General features: G+C 37.6%; 1 protein-coding gene and 1 pseudogene across 1 annotated transcript in view; one reads left to right on the top strand and one right to left on the bottom strand.

Annotated features, from left to right (window-relative positions):
• DIPK1A (divergent protein kinase domain 1A) overlaps window positions 1–17,822 on the top strand; it is a 115,345-nt gene that overhangs the window by 8,391 nt on the left and 89,132 nt on the right. The gene's annotated exons all lie outside the window — the stretch shown is intronic.
• Window positions 59–15,331, bottom strand: LOC140637710 (F-actin-capping protein subunit alpha-2-like; annotated as a pseudogene).

The raw sequence follows: 17,822 nt of genomic DNA, 5'->3' as shown, positions 1-17,822 counted from the left end.
ACACCTGCATTTATCTGTTTTTAGCAGTATGTTTTCTACAAATTAGGATCTACTTTGTTTAGGGGTTGCTCAAGTCTGGGCGGGACTGATAACACAGTCCTATAATTCCTTGGTTTGAGTTTAGAATACCTTCTTCCTTCTCACTGTCATTAAGTCCTGGAAGAATGAAAGTGAAGACAATTTAGAGCAATTCTCTATATTTAGATTATACACATTTTCCATTCTAGTCATTCTGTCTGCGTGCCCTGTTGCATTGACAAAGCTGCTGCAGTTCTACTGGAATTTGAAGTTTGAGATCAGTATTTCTAAAGGTTTTTAAGCCCTTTAGATTGCAAAAGTTTCACATTTATTGAGGCATCTTTTAAAAAATTATTAGTTCCAGTAGGTGTTCAGTAGGGCTGTCAGGAAGGAGTGGATAGATAGCATGTTCTAATTAGGATGAGGGCACATGTTTAACATTTCTGATGCCAGGCTCTTTGGCTTATATTAGTATTGTTTTTCAAACATGACTGCTGTAGATGGTTTGGTTCTTTATGACCTAGGGTGGTTATTTTGTGGGATTTAATGCCAGATGGGGTTACTGATCTGGATTAACTGGTAGTAAGTGATAATGTTGACAAATATGATACTTAAGAGTGTTGTGGCTTCTTGCCCATTTTCAGCCTCCAGGATTATTTTAAATCTAAAGATAATTAGAGCAGGTGATGGTTCCCTATTCCCCAAGGGCTATAAGTGGTATGGTTCTCATCATGTTTGTTAGACCTGCTGTTCTGAGCTAAATTTTTGCCTTTGCCTGAAACTAAATCTCTAAAACTATGATTAGCTTCCTGAGACCAGTGAGTGTATTGAGAGCTTATGCATCCCATAATGTATTAAATTCAAGCAAAAAATTATAATGTAGCCATTCATATTTCCATTAGTTGCTTTTTACCTCTGTTAGGAGCTCAGAGAAATGATGCATTTTCAGGCAGACAGCATCCTCACCATACTTTCAGGCTGTAGCATACATAACAGTGTTAGTAATTGTTGGTTTCTCATTGCTGCCTTCCCAGTGCCACCCTGTTTTTTTCGTTTTGATGGATTATAGAGTTGTTTTGTATTCTACTCTGTAGAAGTTTCCTCCCTCCCTTTCTTTCCTTTTCTTCTTTTTCCTTCTTTTCTTTTCCTTCCTTCCTTCCTTCCTTCCACAGTTAGGTAGGTACATTTCAATGTTTTCATCTCTTCTTCTTCTTTTAAGATTTATTGTTTATTAGAAAGAGAGGGAATGCAGTTGGGGGAGAGGCAGAGGGAGAGGGGAGAGTCACAAGAAGACTCTGGGCTGAGTGTGGAGCCCAGCCTGGGGCTGGATCCCAGGACCCTGAGATCATGACCTGAGTAGAAACCAGGAGTTGGGTGCTCGACTGACTGCCACCCAGGTGCCCCATAATTTCATTTCTCAAAGTGCTTTGAAACAATATTATACCATTCTGTTAAATATCATATTTTTACATCATTTGGTTGAAAAGCTAAATGCCTCACATTTTTAACATATTTCTAGACATTCAAATACTTTGTGAATAATTTTTTTAAAAAATTTTAATCTACAAAGTATATAAACTTAGAAAAACTAGGATATTGTAGTATGAACATATTTGAAAAAAACCCCAAAATATTAGTGGATGAATTTTTCTTTAGAAATAAGTAATTCTGGGCAGCCTGGGTGGCTCTGCGGTTTAGCGCCACCTTCAGCCCGGGGCATGATCCTGGAGACCCGGGATGGAGTCCCATGTCAGGCTCCCTGCATGGAGCCTTCTCCCTCTGCCTGTGTCTCTGCCTCTCTTTCTCTCTGTGTCTCTCATGAATAAATAAATAAAATCTTAAAAAAAACCAGAAATAAGTAATTCTTTTGGTGGGGGGAGTTGACTTAGTAGTTAATGAAATTAAATAATTTATCTTTTTTAGCTGTGATCATGGTACTGTGGTTATTTTTTCCTTTTGTTTTTCATTTTGAATCCAAACATATGACATAAAATACACCATCTGACCATTTTTAAGTATATGGTACATTGATGTTAATATATATGCACGTTGTTGGGGCACCTGGGTGGCTCAGTCGGTTAAGCATCTGCCTTCAGTTCAGGTCATGATCCCAGGGAATTAAGGTGGATGGAGCTGGGCTTCTCCCTCTCTTCCCCACTCATGCTCTCACTATCTCTGTTGCTATCTCTGCCTCTCTCTCAAAGAAATACCCCCCCACACACACACACACACATTGTTGGCATCAGCTCTCTGGAACTTTTTCATCTTGCAAAACTGAAACTGTATTTATTAAACAACAGCTCCTCATTTCCCCCTCCCTGCCAGTTTACTAACCTCATTGTACTTTCTGTTTCTATGAGTTTTGACTTCTTTAGGTAGCTCATATAAGTAGAACCATGCAGTGTTCGTTTTTTTTTGTGACTGACTTATTTCACTTACCATGATGTCCTCAAGATTCATCCATGTTGTAACATATGACAAAATTTACTTCTTCTAAAGGCTGAATAGGGATCCCTGGGTGGCGCATCGGTTTGGCGCCTGCCTTTGGCCCAGGGCACGATCCGGGAGACCCTGGATCGAATCCCACGTCGGGCTCCTGGTGCATGGAGCCTGCTTCTCCCTCTGCCTGTGTCTCTGCCTCTCTCTCTCTCTCTCTGTGACTATCATAAATAAATAAAAATTAAAAAAAATAAAATAAAGGCTGAATAATATTCTCCTGTATGTGTATACCATGTTTTCTTTATCCATTCATCAGTCACTGGACCTTTAGGTTGCTTCCACCTCTTGGCGATTGTGACTAATGCTGCAGTGAATATGGGGATGCTAATATCTCTTTGAGATCCTGCTTGCAGTTATTTCAGATATATACCCAAAAGTGTGATTGCTCAATCATAGGGTAATTCTATTTTTAACTTTTTGAGGAAAATCCATACTGTTTTATGTTGTGGCTGTACCATTTACATTCCCATCAGCAGTGCACATGGTCTCTATCTGCTTGCCAGTACTTGTTCTTTTCCGGTGTTTTTTTTTTTTTTTTTTTTTTTTTTTTAAATAGAGGCCAAACTAACAGGTGTGAGGCCCTATCTCACTGCGGGTTTGATTTGCATTTCCCTGGTGATGAGTGATGTTGAGCATCTTTTTATGTGGTTGTTGGCCATTTTTATGTCTTCTTTGGAAAAGGTTTCTTCTTAATTTGTTGTTTCAGATTGGTATTTTTTTCAACAGGATTATGGGTTAGTATAAACAGAGTTCCCCTTTCTGTTCTAAGAACTGAGTAATTATGTTTAAGGATATTCTTGCAAGAGAGATTTATAACATGCTAACAACTTCCTGAATTAATTACTACAGCCATTTCAGATATGCATGGTGTCAGAGTCACAGACTAATAGATCCTAGAGCTGGCACTACAAGTTTTACTGCCTGCCCTCAACTGCTTGAAAATTAGAGCTTCTTGTTTATATTAAATTTAAAATATTGATCAACATGCCAACCTCTGTACCATTGATTAGATCTAGTTTTTGAATGAAAAGTGATAAAAGATTTTTGAGATAATGGGGATACTTGAAAATGGATATTATTGTATCATTGTTAAATTGTAGTATATAAGATAGTATCCTTAGTTTTAGAAGGTACAAAATGAAATGTTTAGGGTAAAAAATACCATAATGTCTATAATTTACTTATAAATAGTTCAGGAAAATGTATTTGTATATACATATATAGAGAGAGCAGGGTGTCTTAACTGCAGCACTATTGACCTTTTGGGATAGATAATTGCTTGTCGTGTGGGGCTCTGTTTTGTAGGGTGTTTAGCAGCATCTCTGGCCTCTGCCCACTAGATACCAGTAACACTCCCCAGTAGTGACAATCAAAATGTCTCCAGACATTGCCAAACGTCCTCTGGGACGCAAAATTTTTCCTAGTTGAGGACCACTGATAGAAGAAGAAAGCAGGAGAAGAGATATTTATGTATGTTTAGAGAGAACGAGAAAGCAGGCAAATGTAGGACAATGTTACCAATTGATGAATTTAGATATAAGAGTATTTTTTGAACTATTCTTTTAAATTCTCTACAGACTTGGGCAGCCCTGGTGGCGCAGCGGTTTGGCGCCGCCTGCAGCCTGGGGTGTGATCCTGGAGACCCAGGATCGAGTCCCACATCGGGCTCCCTGCATGGACCTGCTTCTCCCTCTGCCTGTGTCTCTGCCTCGCTCTCTCTGTGTCTATGAATAAATAAAATCTTAAAAAAAATAAAAATATTATTAAAAAATTCTCTACAGACTTAAAGATGTTCAAAATAAAACATTGAGGGAAAATACATTAGACTGAATTTCATAATAACTGAGTATTAGTGGAAAATGTGTGAATTCTGTCCAAAGTTACATTAAGGATCAAGAAAATGAGATTTGATAGAGCACATTTAACATCAGTAATTAAAGAAAGTATGTTAGTTTTTCCGGTGGTCCTAGAATATATTACCACAAATTTAGCAGCTTAGGCCAACATCCATTTGTACCCTTATCTCACAGTTCTATAGGTTAGAAATCTGGGCAAGTGTTTGGACTGGCTGGTTGTCTGCTCCAGGTTTCAAAGGTTGAAAATAAAGGTGTCACTAGGGTTGGTTGACTCTTTCTGGAGCTCCGGGGATGAGTTGGCTTCTGTGCTTTTTCAAGTTGTTGTAAGAATTCAGTCCCATACTTTTGTAGGACTGAGGTGTCTCTTTTCTTGCCGGCTGTTGGCTTGGGGTGGTTTTCAGTTTCTAGAGGCCCCCTACATTGTCTGGTTCATGGCTCCCTTTCTCCATCTTCAAAGCCTGCAAGAGTGGTAGAGAGTCCTTTGCATGGTTCATATCTCTGATTTCCTCTCTGCCTCATCTGCTCTGCCTTTTTTCTCTTCTGCATTAAGAGTTCACATGATTACATTGAGTATAGCCAGATAACCCAGGATATTTATTTTAGAGTCAATTGATGAGTAACCTTAATTCCAGCTGCAAAGTACCTTCATTGCAGTACCTAGATTACTGTTTGATTCAATAATGGGGGTGGGAATCTTGGGAGACATCTTTAGCATTCTGCCTACCATAAAAAGAATATAATGGAATTCTGACAAAAAAATCAGTTATTTCCTGAAATGTTTTATTGGTGTCTCTCCCATTACTATTAGGTTGTTGTTATCATAGAATCATGACAATTATAATCAACAATTAAAGTTGTCATAGAATCGATTTTATGAGAGTTGAATTTTTAGTTTGTTTGTTTGTTTGTTTATTTATTTATTTATTTATTTTAGGAATCTCTACACCAGACATAGGACTTGAACTCCTGACACCAAGATCAAGAATTGTATACTCCTTTAACTGAGCTAGCTAGGCATCCCAAAAGATTTGTATTTATCATTCCAGAAACTACTATGGGAAGAATCATGGATATTTACTAAAGGAAGAAAATACAAATAGCTGCTGACCATCACATGCAAAAATATTTGTTTTTACAATAGATAGGATTCTTAAAACTTTTGTACCTTTATACAAATGAAAGTAAGAGCACAAAAATTTCACTTTATGAACTCTTAAGAAAACTTTCTTGAAATGTAACTTATTTCTCTTTATTACTATGATTAACTAAAGTCATTCTTTACTGTGTAAAGCACTTTAAGCTTGGTTTTATTTTTAATGTGCCAAGTGACAACATTTTCAGGCACACCTGATCCAGTAGAACTCAACTTTGTCTCCAGTGAAAGCAGAGCCTATTTATTACCCACACCTTGCCCTTTGTCCTGAGCACACACTCAGATTGTGCAAAATGATACAGTATAGTACACATGTGTTTACATGCATTCAGAAATATTCTGTAACCACTCTTAAGATATACTGAGCTCTGGTAGCATACATTCCCTTCTCTCTTGTATTCCTGTCTTTATCCTTACCACCACCACCATCTTATCACCATCATCGTATTTGAGGCCTTTGCCTACTCCCATGCCTTCCAGTCCATCAACCCTACCCCCATGCTTCCCTCCTTTCCCTACTCAGTCAGGAGGCCATGATCTGTCATTTCAGCTGCTCATTTACCATCTGTTTGTTGCCCTGACCTTCCTTCATTCTTTCCTGAGACTCCTGCCTTCTCCTTTAATCTCTTCAGTCCTTTGCTCCCTGCTTTCCCCCAGGACTCCATCCTTCTTCGGCTTCTCATTTTTGTAGTCTGTTGGTCATTGCAACTAATCACATGGCTTCCACTACAACCCAATATTCATTGGTCTCAGTCTTGTTTCACCAGCCCGAACCTCTCCCTCAGATCCTTTAGATGGCACTTCATGTTTAATGTGTCCTAACCTAAACTCCAGCCCCCTTAAAACTTGCTTCTTTCCCTGTTTCAGTTATTGATACTCTCCACTTACTCAAGAGCATTTCCCTGTTGGTCAGTAAGGATGAGTACCTTTTCATGTACCTATTGGCCATCATCTCCTGCTGATACCATGATTCTCTCCTTCTGTCTCATTAGGCCCACTATTACAGCCTTCAGAATGGCCTTCCTATCTCATTTACCACTTTTAGTTCCATCTTCCACATTGCTTCTAGAATAATCTTCCCCTAAATGTACATCTGACCTAGTCTCCCTCCCTCTCCCTGCTGGTGAAATCCTTTAGTGGCTTTCCCACCATCTTCAGGAGACTGCAGAGTTCTGAGCATGGCCCTTCATTTCTGGTCCCTTTCTGTCTTGCTGTTTCATTCCTGCCACCACCAACTCATGCACCGTTTGCCCTAGCAATCCTGAAAAACTTCCAGCTTACCGACACACCATGCTCCTGTGTCAGCCTGTCTACCTTCGTCCTACTCACCTTGTTCTCTCCTTTGCCCTAGAATGCCCTTCCCCCATTTCCCTGCATTCCTCTCTACCTGGTTTATTCTCAGTTTTCTACTTGTACTTCAGGTTTCAACTCAAAGAGGAAGTGACCTTTAAGGAATCCCTCCCTCACACCCCACATAGTGTTAGTATGCCTCTTCTGTGCCCCAGACCATGCGTGCATGATATGTTGCACATACTTCTCTTACAGCATTTATGATACTGGTTTATCATCACTGGTTTTCATATCTTTCTTCTGCCCCAGACTGTGGTTTCCTTGAGGATCAGGATGTCATTTGCCCTTCTCTGTCTCCTGTACCTAGCCCAGAGCAAATGTTGAGTAAATGTTTGTGGAGACAGAGTTTTATGGGGCTGATTAGATTTATATATATATTTTAAAAGATTTATTTATTTCAGAAAGAGCAAGCAAGCACGCATGAGGAGGGGAGGTCAGAGAGAGGGAGAAAATTAGACTCCCTACTGAGCATGGAGCCAGAGGTCATGAGATCAGGGTTTTGATCTTATGACCCCAAGATCACGACCTGAGCTGAAATCAACAGTTGGTTGCTTAACCAACTGAGCCACCCAGGCATTTTTAGAGTAATCCTTTATACAAAAGAAAACATGTGTACTATAAGTAAAATAGTATAGACAAGCTTATAATGCAAATGATAAGTCTCCCCTTTTACTTCTCTTTACTTCTGAAAGATAGCCTCTTTGAACTTCTTATCTTTTGGGATTTCCTAGTGGCCACATCTCTAACTTCTAGAGCTCTGTATCTAAAAACTGCATACATCCTAGGAGGTACCTTGTTCTCATATACTTTTTTATATCTTAAAATATTTATTTTTGTCAGAATAACTGGTTATTTTCTGTTTCTGGTTTATTACTACAATAAGTGTTCTTTCTCCATAAAAAAATCCATTCAAAATTATTCTGATATGCTTTTAATGTCTATTTTTGTATAAATCACAATATATATGTAGTAGATTAATATAGTCATGAGTTTATGTGGGGCATAAATAAGTAAATATACAAATGTTAGGGATTTGTGCTCTAAAATACTTTCCTAAGAGGGTGGTACAATCAAAAGGATTTGGGGCTCCTGTTCCAGATAATAGACTTTTATCTATTTTTTTCCATTGATCAACTTTAGATATTATCTAATGACTTTCCACTTTCAAAAATGAATGTTTAGGTTTCTAACACTATGGTCATCGTAATCTCTCTTCCAGTGTTTGATACAGTAGTTGTATTAATTTTACTTCCTTTGCTGCTTGACTTAATAACTTTAAATAATGATAACTCTATTTCTCATTTCATCGACTTATGACCGTATTTGTCGACTCTCCCATTTTTAAAAAGGGGCATTAGAACTTGTGCTTCTTTTTCCGTCTGCTTTTCTCACTTTCTGTCAGCGACACTTTTTTACATCGTCAAAGTTGGTAACTTGTATTTTGTCCTGTTACCAAGGACAACCAAGTCTCTATATAAGTTGAATCTGAAAGATGAAAGCTATAAATAGTATTGTGCTGTTATGACCTGTTAATTCTTCACAGAGGAAAGTCTCCCTTATGAACCTGTGACCCATTGACTGCAGCATGAAGTTACTTTCTCCTTGTCAGAAAAGCAGGTAGGATTAACAGACAAGAACAAATGCCTCTTGTTATTAAGCAGATTATTGCAAGGATTTCTCCTTTTCCAAAAGCTAAATCATATTTCTGCCAGTGGAGAAGAGAACATGTGATGTTTGAACATTCCTTTTAAAAAGTTTCTTTTTGGGACGCCTGGGTGGCTCAGCGGTTGGAGCGTCTGCCTTTGACTCAGGGTGTGATCCCAGGAGCTGGGATCGAGTCTCGCTCGGGCTCCTGTGGGGAGCCTGCTTCTGCCTCTGCCTATGTCTCTGCCTCTCTCTCTCTCTCCGTCTCTCATGAATAAATAAATAAAATCTTTTTTTAAAAAAAAGTTTCTTTTTGCTTAGAAATCATGTTTACTTGCTTTTTAATATTCCAATTAAAGAATAAAAAATTTAAAGCCTAGCCTTTAGGATCTGTAATGAAGTAACAGAGTTATGATTTGTGATTACCATGGGCTACAATTTCTTCCCTGAATAATCAATATACCTTATTTTTCTGGATGGTTGCCTACTCAGCAGACATTTCTTCTGACATCTGCCCCCAAATTGAAGTGAACTGAGCTAGTTCTGGAATGCTGGACCATTTGAATAAGGAAAACAACTATAATCTTTAGGGAGAGTATTACAGGTAGGAACTGGCTATCATTTGGTGCCATGTTTATAGAAAATAAGAGTCAAACACTTTTGCCAGTCTTTCTTTTAAGATCCTGATATTTATGTCTTGAGGCCAAAGTATCAAAGTTAGTTCTGGCCTAAGATGAAGGATATCTCTATTTATAGTATCCCCTAAAATATGATTCTATAAATATTTAGTGCAGAGCCAATTTATGTGCTAGAATTACATTTTCTTCTCTCCAGGGCCAGGGTAATGAACCCAAGACTCTCTAGATCTGTGGTCAATAACAAATAGATCCTCTTTTCTCATACTCCATTAATTTCTTATAATTGGGGTACATATAAGCTTGCTTCATATTTGAAATGTATTTTTTGTCCCTTTTTTCCCCCAGGGAGTTTCTAATTGTCTTTCTTACTTTTATTCTTCTCTTTCTCCTTCTCAGGCATAATATACCTTTGTCATAACCTCACTTCTCTACTCTCAGGTCTATTTTTTTATTCTGTGGAATCCTTCTTTGTACCCAAAGGCTTTTGTAGGCTACTGCCCTGCTGTCTTCTGAGGATCTCCTTCCACTATTCTAGTTGGAATCCCTGTTCTCAGGATCCTGTGTCTCCCACAGGATCCACTTCCACTGTCCTGATTTCTTCCATCATCTTACTGGAATGTATCCAGAAATAAGTTCTTTAGAAAGGATATGTGGAAAATAAACTTTCTGAGTCATGTCTAGAACTGTCTATATTGTACCTTTATAATGGTTCCCAGTTGAGTTGGGTGTAGAATTCGGGGCTGAAAATAGCATCCTTTAGAAAATGTGAAGACATGGTTCCATTGTCTTCTGACATCCTCTGTTGTTGACAAGAAGCCAGTTTGTTTGTCAGTCTTTTCTGGGTGACCTGTGTTCCCTGCTCAGGGTCTCTTTTTTATACTTGTTTTTGAATTCCATGAGGAAATGTATAGATGTGGGGGTTTTATCATTAGTTGTATTCAGTACTCACTGAGCCCTTCTAATCTTAAGATTTAGGTCTTTATTTATCTCTGGGGAATTACCTTATTTCTTAAATAATTTTCCCTCTCTTTTTTCTGTCCCTCTTTCTGAGGCTCTTATTAGTCAAATGTTGTACCTCTTGGATTGACTCTTATGTCTCTTATGGTCTCTTTATTATTTCCATATTTTTATCCATATGCTCTCATTCCATGCCTCTCAGTTTTGTTTCCCAGACCATATGTTGATTTACTTTCCATGTCTAATCACTCTTTAAATACTAAGAATTTTAAATTTAAAGAATTCTTCCAAGTTCTTTGTTCCTTTTTTTTGTGGTTTCCTGTTCCTATTTTATATGGGTGCAATACCCTCTGAAATCTTTAGGGTATAGAAGTTTTTTTTTTTAATGTTTTCTTATGTCCCTTAATTATGTTTGCTCCCCTCAGGGTTCTTTTCTTTTTTTTTAAGGGTTCTTTTTTCTATATGTTTTTCTTAGTTGTTCTTTCTCATGCTGCTTGTTTTCCCCATGTGCCTGGCAATCCTGGTTGTCTATTCCTATTTTAGAAAGAAGGACTGAGGAAATGGATTTTCTATGCCACTTTAAAAGATGGCCTCTTTTCTCCCTAGACCTATTACCTGTGTGGATGGCTGACTGAGTCCTCTGTGTAGAGCCAGGTGCCGTGGCTGGCCTGCTTGGTCTAGGCCTGTGCTTGGACGCTGCCTTTGTGCTAGAGAAGTGCTCTGCTGTAGGCAGACTGTACTCCCGGTAGATGCCTTGGCTTTCTCAGGTCATTTGTTCTTTCAGCTATCTGGCTTTTTGACTGAGGGTTTATGCCAGGCTGCCTGTGATCTGTGTGGGGGTGGGGGAAGCGGATGGGGATGTCAACCAGTGCAGTTCCAAGTACAGACCTTCAATTATTCCCTCTGTCTTCAGCCCCACTTTTCCCTTCTCTCCTCCCTTGTACCTGCTGGCCTGGAGCCCAGAGCCATCAGGTGTTCCAGGGCAGATTGGCTCTCTAGATTCCTTCTAGCATTCCAACAAGCATTTTGGCTCCCAGCTCCTCTTAGGTTGCCTTGTGGCTGTGGCTTTCTCTGCTTGTCTCATCTATCACCACAATTCCATCTGCTTTTTGAATTCTAGAAATTTGTTGTATCTTTTATACACTGGTGAACTCCTTAACTTCTCTTTCCTTTTGCTATTACAGGTTTATTTTTTTTTTAATTTTTATTTATTTATGATAGTCACAGAGAGAGAGAGAGAGAGATGCAGAGACACAGGCAGAGGGAGAAGCAAGCTCCATGCACCAGGAGCCCGATGTGGGATTCAATCCTGGGTCTCCAGGATCGCGCCCTAGGCCAAAGGCAGGTGCCAAACCGCTGCGCCACCTAGGGATCCCTATTACAGGTTTATTGCGTATTTTGTCTCTTTTATTTGAGTGTGGTTTTGTAAGCTGTAGGTAGTAAACATATATCCTCAACCTACCATCTTGAACTAAAAGTCCTGGTGTGAATTTTAAACTATCTCTCTCATGAATATTTATCTAACCTGTTTATCTTCATGGCTGCAATGTCTATTTAAGCATTGCATAATTTATAAATTATTTCAATAAAGACAAGAGAATTAGAATAAATAACGTCAGAGGGATAAAGATAAAATGGCACTTTTTTTTTCAGAAAATCTTGTATAATAACAACAGTTTATTTTGGTTAAAAAACGAAAAAAAATTGTACTGAACTTGTGGCAGTGACTTGATCTCTGCTCTCAGAGAATTCACATGTTGGTTTAGGAAGTTTCAGGAGTTTTTCTGGCACTGACGGATAAATAATAAATGAATTTTAAAAACAGACCACACAAACATTGGGCAGCTATGTACACAATGCAAATAATTAAAATAGGTGATGTGCTAAATCGTGTCAGGACATCTATTTGGCCAGCTGGTCAGAGAGCCTTTCTGTGGAGGGAATGGTTATTTGAGATCTGGCTAAAGACCAGGAGACAACTAGGGAAAACCTGGGTTCTTGGCATTACCATCGAACACCGTATCCTTTCCACTCTACTCAGATCAGGGCTTCCTACCCTTTGGTTTTGATCGTACTTCCGTCCTATAAAGATTTTTATATTAATGTAATGAATTGCTTAAACATTTCATAGCTTTTAAATAGCACTTTGGTGAAATAAAAGACTCATGAGATAATTTATCCCCCTAGGACAGAGGAGGGATAAACAAGGCTTTTTATTCCATGATAGCAGAATGGTTTGGTAAATTTAAAGGCCTTAATTATTATGCTTTAAGCAACAACTTAATTTGCTTCAGTCTGATTCTTAGCTTTTAAAGGGGGATTCTTCCTTTGATATATCATGTTGCTATTTTGGTGCTTGTCATTTTGCTCTTGCAGTTTCTCTCATAAAAAGCATTTACAGCTCACTTCCATGGAATCCCTCTGCTAGTGTTGATATCGCAGGCTGCAGATGCACATTCACTTTTATCTTTAAATTGGGTACACTTTTCAAGGAGTATAGGGGAGAGATGGTTTAAGAGAGCCAATTTGTAGACCTTTAAACTCCCCATGTAGTTTTCCTCACATTGTTCTGGCTGAGAATGTGTTTGTGATGGAGGTGCAGGGTCTGCTCTTCCCTTTCTCTTTCACCATTGCCCCTTTCACACTATTAAAAAAGAAAGGCATACTGCTCTATCTCTGATCTCACAAAGGTCCCTGGATGTAAAAACACCCGGGCACCAAAGGGCAATTGAAAACATTGGTGTCTGTGGGAAGATAGTAGATGACTAAGTAAGATTATCTCATGTAATGATGGATAAAGGTTCCTTTTGCAATTCCAAGACTTTTTTTTTTGCTCTTTTTTCTGCTCTTATAAAACTAAGAGAAGACCTAACTGATTTGTTTGCTAATTAACTAATAGACTGTTAAGTGTGTATATATTTTAAAGATTTTATATATTTGAAAGAGAGTGTGCACAAGCAGGGTGAAGGGGAGAGGGAGAGCAGAGAGCCTGATATGAGGCTTGATCCTAGAAGCTTGGGATCTTGACCTGAGCCGAAGGCAGATACTTAGTCAACTGAGCCACTTAGGCACACCTATTAAGTATACTTTTGATGATATATTACTGTCATATTTTTAAAAAATATTGTTCAAAAATTTTTGAAGAATTGAGAAATAATTGCTCTAACAAGACTTCCATTCTCCTCTCATTTATGTGAAACAGGTTTCTCACCATTTAAAGTTATGAAAACTGAAAGTAGTGATAGAATTGGTGCTGAGCACTATTTCATCCTGGCAATAAATAATAAATATTTCATCCTGAGCACATTTCCACATCCTGGAAATGTGTACTAACTGAAGAAGAAAAACTTCACCCATCTCCTTTTAAATTTTATTTTTTTATGAGTCTAAGATTACATATATTTCAATTTGTCTTCTTATAATACCTTTTGGCTCTATGATAAAAATAACTCAGACATATGGAATTCAAGCTAATCTGTGTAACTGTCACAAGAAAAAAGCATTAAATGCATTTCTGAAATAAGTATTTTCATTTAATTTCAGAATCTCAAAACAGCATCAGACATTGGCTTTGTTTTGAAAAAGTTTATTTAAACACTAAGCTAGCTAAAAAACCTTCTTGAAAGGTTCAAACACAATAGATATAGAAAATGCTTTCCCACTAATCTCAATCTTACATAAATGGAAGAAGTGAGGGGGGGAAAGGTGACAATTTCTTCAGCAGCATATATGGCTAAACTCATCAACTGCCTTAAACTGGAATGTCCATTACTAACCCTTAAAAAGTGCTGGGCAAATATCAAAAGTCAACCCACTTCATAAACCAGAAGACAACAATTTTAGGGTTACAATAAGTAAAATATTTTTGAAACACTTAAAAAACTTTTAAACTAGAGGAATCATGGGGCACTTGGGTGGCTCAGTTGGTTAAACATCTACCTTTGACTCAGGTCAAGATCCCAGGGTCCTGGGATCCAGCCAAGTTGGGCTTCCTGCTCAGTGGGAAGCCTGCTTCTCCCTCTCCCTGTTCCCTACTCGTGCTCTCTCTTGCTGTCTCTCTCTCTCTCAATAAGTAAAATCTTAAAAAAAAAAAAAAAAAAAATCTCAAGGGATCATCTCTTAATTGTAAAAAAGAAAGGCATAAGAGAAAGTAAAAGACATTTAAACTAAACTGATTCTTCAATCCTCTTTGAACAAAAGAAATGAAAAATAATGGTTAATTAGCTAAGCTTTGTACTCTAACCAAACTAATTAATTACAGTAATTTAAAATGGGAACAGCCCACCTGTGTAGTTTGACAGTTTTGAATACTTTTGCAATGATTTTTTTTTATGCAGATACTAAATGATTGGTTATGCAATGTGCATCTGTATCCTGCATCTCTGCCAATCCTGTAGCTAAGGATCTAGTTCCAGTCATTCTTAGTACATGTCATTGGCAACTGTGGAGGTAAAGCTTTGAAAGTAGTGTCAGATGTTGTCTAATAATTCTCACTGATAGCAGTCTGATACTTATTTTCTGCAGCTTCTATAATCTTTATAAATTCTTTTGCTGTTTGTACTTCATTAGATGCTGTTAGGGAATCTAGTATATTTTTATGACTCAGTGAACATTATTATCTTCATAATAGTGAACCTGAATTTTCAAAATGCCAACCACTTGAGTGGTTGAAGAAGTGATTGTAAACTTCCACTCTGACCTCCAGTGACCATTCCAAAAGTTTTTTGCTTGGAACTAATGGCTTTCTCTGCATGCAATAATGATTTGCTGTCCATCTATTTTTTAAAACCATATAACAATGCAGACCCCATTTAGATAATGTTCTTTTATATATGCTTGCAGAGTGGTTTCTACTGAAGTTCTCCATGTATCAGCTGCATTTTCTGCTTCATATGGTCTTGGATCAGTTGCTTCCTTTCTGAACAAATTTGAAACAGGTTCTTGTCGGAATCCAAAAACTTTCCATTTCCTAAGTTGCCATGTTCTTTTATCAATAACCTGTTCTTCATAACCTTCAATTTTCATTGGAGTAAACTGGTCCAAGTTATATTGTGCAAATGCATGAGCTGCTCCTTCCCTAAGAAGATTACCATTAAGTGGTAACCAAACATCATTAAGCACCTTTTTTTAAATTCTCCAGGAGGGACATGAGTAATGAATTTTGCTGCTCTACTCACCTCCTCCTCATTGAAGAACTGCTCCTCCACATCCGCCATTTTCCTTCTGGCAACAAACCAGGTGGTGGCAATGGTGGCAGCAGCAGCCACCTGAATTCCCCTCGCACCTATCTCTTTAATACAGTTTTCTTTATTGCATTTAAGAATCTTTAAAATCAAATTTTGCAGTATATTTATATTTTAATTGATTGGTTACTAATTATAATTGTAAAAAAAACCTCAAGAAGAAATTGTGTTAACATCTGAAGTCTTATATTACAGAAAATAAAGAGAAATTTAGTTTTAATTTACAGACAGATTTTTGTTGGGGGAAAAATATAACTGTCTAGTAAAAGACTTTCAAACAGAAAATACATTACATTAGAAATAATTCATGTGGGAGGAATCACCTTTTCTCAAGCCTTTGTCAAAGCTTGACAGTATAGCTTCATTAATCAAGATAGTGTGGTACTAGTGGAGGAATAGATACAGATCATTGGAGCATGGGGAACCCAGGATTAGAGCCACATGAATATGCTTAATTAATTTTTGACAAAGAACCTAAAAGCAATTCAAATAGAGGAGGAATAGCTTTTTTTTTTCTTTTTTCTTTTTCTTTCTTTCTTTCTTTTTTTTTTTTTTTCTTTTTTTAGGAATAGCTTTTTAATGATGGGTGCTGAAGCAATTAGATATCCATTAGCAAAAGAAAAAAAACTTTACATAAATCTTATATAAAAATGAACTAAAAATAGATCATAGACAAAAATGGAAAACATAAAACTACAAAACTTGAAAAAAAAGTGGAGAAAATATTTGGGGCCTACAACTTAGGTAAGAAGTTCTTAGACTTGACATCAAAAACATGATCCATAAAAGGAAAAATTGATAAGTTTTATTTCATCAAAAATAAAATCTTCGGGCAGCCTGGATGGCTCAGCAGTTTACTGCTGCCTTCAGCTCAGGGTGTGATCCTAGAGACCTGGAATCGAGTCCCATGTCGGGCTCCCTGCATGGAGCCTGCTTATCCCTCTTCCTGTGTCTCTGCCTCTCTCTCTCTCTCTCTCTCTCTCTCTCTCTCTCGGTGTCTCTCATGAATAAATAAATAAAATCTTTAAAATAAAATAAAATAAATAAAATAAAATAAAATCTACTCTACAAAAAACCTTGTTAAGAGGATGCAAAGACAGGGTACAGATGGGGGGAAAATGTTTGCAAGCCAAATATCTGACAAAGAATTAGTATCTAGAATATATAAAGAACTCTCAAAACTGTAAAAGACACACAATCCAATTAGAAAATGGGAAAAGGAAATGGAAAAATTGCTAAAGAGTTTAAATTCATTTGATACATTTATATTTAAGATGATATAACAGCTTTATTTTAAAATATCAATATTTACAATGAAGTTACTCCTGTGCAACTACTTAAACTTATGGTGAAAATTTTAGATGTCAGTTTAAGAATGTGTGAGGGGATGTATAGTTTTCAAAATTTTCTTGGGCGTCTGCAAATAAAAAGCTAGATTTCAATAATACATAACCCCCATTGATGAAGGGGCTACATTCCAAAATTGAATTTTAAAAATCAAAATCTGGGGCATTTGGTTAAGCAGCCAACTCTTGGTTTAGGCTCAGGTCATGATCTCAGAGTTATGGGCTGGAGCCCTGTGTCTGGCTCCAGGCTCAATGTGGGGTCAGCTTGAGATTCTCTCTCCTTCTCTGCCTTTCCTGCTTATGCTCTCTCTCTCAAATAAATAAATCTTTTTTTAAAAAGATTTATTTATTTATTCATGATAGACATAGAGAGACAGAGAGAGAGACAGAGGCAGAGACACAGGAGGAGGGAGAAGCAGGTTCCATGCTAGGAGCCTGACGTGGGACTCGATCCCGGAACTCCAGGATCGCGCCCTGGGCCAAAGGCAGATGCTAAACCGCTGGGCCACCCAGGGATCCCCAAATAAATAAATCTTTTAAAAAAAGAAATCAAAATCTTAATTGCCAGAAGTAGTTGAAATAAATACTAATGAACCTGGGAGCTGCCAGTTAAGGGTAGGATTAAAAAGGAAGAAGTATTGTACTATTTAGATGCTTTCATTGGCCTTTAATATCTATTTTTTGAATCAGTACAGGTGTGTTCAGTTGTGTTCCAAACAGGCAAGAAAGGAAAAAGAAAGGAGGCAGAGGAGGGTTCTGTTTTTAGCAGTCTCTGTTCGAGAGGGCAGAGGGACAGGGAATATCCATCATCTGAAAAGGACTAAGTCAGGTTTACCATTAGATAATGCATGATTTCAGACTTCCAATTCCTACCTCCCCCCCAAAAAATTTCTCTTTCTACCTGATGATGTCCCAGTCTTAAGTAGGGAGTTAAGCCTTCCATTTACACCATTGGCTGACTTAATTAATATATACCAATACTTTGAGATTAGCTAATGTTATAGGGTAAATTAACTGCAGTCACTTGATATATGTAAATTACATCTAATCATTTCTTAGATGATAGAGGAGTGGAATGTGAAAGGAAGAGTTATGGAATACAAGGAGGTGTTTGGGAA

Source organism: Canis lupus, chromosome 8, assembly GCF_048164855.1.
Source record: "Canis lupus baileyi chromosome 8, mCanLup2.hap1, whole genome shotgun sequence".
Lineage (NCBI taxonomy): Eukaryota > Metazoa > Chordata > Mammalia > Carnivora > Canidae > Canis > Canis lupus.
The sequence above is the reverse complement of the archived record's forward strand: the minus strand, read 5'-3'. Positions and strand labels throughout refer to the sequence as shown.